General features: G+C 31.9%; 1 protein-coding gene across 1 annotated transcript in view; it reads left to right on the forward strand.

Annotated features, from left to right (window-relative positions):
* LOC106461936 overlaps window positions 1-3,164 on the forward strand; it is a gene marked incomplete at its 3' end in the record, with an annotated part of 17,759 nt that overhangs the window by 13,641 nt on the left and 954 nt on the right. The window lies entirely within an intron of this gene.

The following is a 3,164-nucleotide window of genomic DNA, read 5'->3' on the forward strand; positions in this document are numbered from 1 at the left end:
AACAAAAAAAAAAAAATCATATTTTTAACTAATGTTTAAAAACCTAATACCTTTAGAAGTTTTAGTTTTTGTGTCCTAAAAATCCTAATTTATTATTTTTTACATATTTAAGACCAGCTTTTCGGAGGAGTAAGATAAGCTGAAGTCATAGCCGAGTCTTTGTTAGTGTGCTCGTGTTCTGGAACAGCGCCTCGATGATCACGTGTGTATGTGTATATGTATGTACATCTATATATTACCATAAAGATGATCCACTGTGTGTATGTGTTAGCATCCACCATCCAGAGCTAACTGGCTTAAATTGGTATAGTAACTAGAAACTGTTCGAAGGGGTGTCTTTTATCCCCACTTCTCAGGTAAAAATCCTAAAACAAAGTAGCCTATGCACAATGTCGGACAGTTTACAGTTACCATACAGAAAATTACGGTAATCGAGCTAGCCAAGTCTAGGTGATGGATGCTAACACACACACATATAAATGATCCCCCTTTATATTTATAATAAGAAGTAATTTTATTACGCGTGAAAGAAAACATGTTTGTAATTTTAAACGCTTGATATACTTTTTGAAATATCTATTGTCTTCAATACCTTCAATCAACCATTTCAACATCAGTGCTGCCCAGGTCAACTTGTCTGTTACACGTTTGACTTTGAAACGTCTCCAGTCCACAACCAGATCGTAGAACACTTACTGCATATCCTTATATCTGGTTCTGATTTGCCTTCGAAAATGTAACTTTCGCTGTTTTTAAGTGCAGTTTTTGTAATGCAACATCGTCCGTTCAAGTATATAAAAAAAAAGGTGTTGTGTGTTGACACTTGCTGATTTCATTCTGAATTTTTGTTCATGTCATTTGACAGTACGAAATGTTTATAAGTTTCTACGTAAAATATATGGCACGTTGGTAGAAATATATATTCATATCAATATAATTTAATTATGTAAAAAAACATCTGATATTGTTTAACTATTCCAGTGCTCTGTCATTTATTTTCAGTATCGGCGTGTTTTTTTTCATTATTACTAAAAGCAATAATTTTTAATAAGTCACGTTGTATTTATGTTTTCTCTTGAAACATTCGTGACAAAACAAAAATTAAATAATATAAAGTATAAATAAGCTATTTAATTAAGCCTTTTTTTATTCAGAGGATTGATAGTGTGAATCATTATACTTATTTATAGTAAACTTAACAACATACCCTAGTCTGTGCTTTGAAATAAGGTGTTCGTTACCTTCGTAGAAAAAACGTATCTATAAAAAAGTGGACATTTTTTCAATCTTGCAAATGCTTCATATGGTTTTAATGTCGATATTTAACGCCAGGGGAACATTCAAAATATAATTATTAAGATCAACTTAATTTCACTTTTAATGACACAGACTGTGTAACTGTTAAATTAGAACGTTTTTGATGCACTACAGTCTTTTGAAACTCTTTAATTTCAGCTAAAATGGTAACAGTTCCATCATGTACTTGAAGAGTTGTTGGACGAATCTATAAATTCCGAAAACTAGACCAGTGCTTGGTTTTAGAGGCGATTAAACAAGGGGATTTCTCTTTTATTTTTCATAGTCATATTGAAATTATATTCCAGAAAAATGTGTAGATTACGAAAACGAAATCCTGTTAAGGTTTCTCACGCATTTGAATCAAACAAAAAACAGGAAATCAGACTGGGCAGGTATTAATTTTTTCTTTTTTGTCTAGATAACGGTTAAAATACCACCTTCCTTTCCGCTAGCATTTTCGATGTCTTGTTTGATAAAATTAGACATTTTTCACCAATAGTTTTATTATGATAAACTTTATATATATATATATATATGATATTTACTAAACATTGTTAAAGGTCAACCTTTTACTTTTAAAATATGATTGTTGCTTCCATTGCTGTAAAAACACAAAAACCACAAATTGAAAACAGTCAAGAACAGACATCAAACCCAGTTATTGAAGTTGTTAAGAAACATTTTATGGCTTTATTACACAATATCAAAACTCACAGGAAGACTGCATAACGCTAATCACAAACATCGCTAAACAATACTTCATACTGTTGCGTCAGCGAGGTCACGTGACTAGTGTCACGCCACGTTTCTAGAACTATCTTGTTCCTTCATGAATGCCCTAGCATTTACTAGATATATGTTAGTCTGGTATATACATAAGACGCTCACAACGTGACAATAATGTGTGTGTAGGTAGTGAGTAATTGATCTGCAGTGAGAAAGTATTGTTGAAGTTAACGCTCGTTATAGCGTTTGTTTTAGCGCGAATGTTGAAATTAAGTGTATCGTGAAGTTATATTCAGAAAGAATAAACCAGTTTTATTAAGAAAGGACTTGTGTCGCTAAAGTTTCGTCGGAACGAAGTTACGGAAAGTTAATTAACAAACGGAGACGTAACAGTTCATGAACTCTACAACACATAAAGCATAAGACACAACAATACACGAAAGAAAATAAGTCTGTACAATAATCAAAACAGAAATTAGATAAAATACGTGGACATGGCTTTGAGAAGGAGACAAATTATAAATAAGCACGCAACAACAAAAACACAATAGCCAAAACATATAATGAACGAGAAGAATACGAATTACAATAGTACAGGAGGGAGGAAGAGGTCAAGTAGAACCTGACCTTTCCAGGTCTTCAAGACCTAAATCCTGATGCTGAGCTGCTGTAAAAAACAAACTCACTAGTGTTATAGAGCTTAAGCATTGTTTCAGTGGTATTATCATTCCATAGATTTAAAAGTAGCTGTATAATTTTCAACCCTTTTATTTGATGCAAATGTGTGTGCAAATGCCCCGGACTTCCCGGATTGGAAGACCCTCGACTAAGATAATTTTTTTTAAAATTAATCAAAAGTGAACATCTTATTTCAAATCATGTGCTTGCAACTGTGTTAGTAAGATAACGGCGAATTTAGTAGTATCATATAAACCTATTTTTATGTGATTTTTCCTCAACATGTTCTTACAGCTTGCTTTATCAAAAAAATATTTTTTCTACCATTTAAGAAAAAAACAAAATATTATTACTGCTTTATATTTATTGTAAACATTCATCGTCAGTATTTTATCATGAGTATTATAATTAGTATTTTGTATATTACACATGTTCTACAGTAATTCCTGTACACTGAATTC

This window comes from Limulus polyphemus, unplaced genomic scaffold, assembly GCF_000517525.1.
Source record: "Limulus polyphemus unplaced genomic scaffold, Limulus_polyphemus-2.1.2 Scaffold1061, whole genome shotgun sequence".
Lineage (NCBI taxonomy): Eukaryota > Metazoa > Arthropoda > Merostomata > Xiphosura > Limulidae > Limulus > Limulus polyphemus.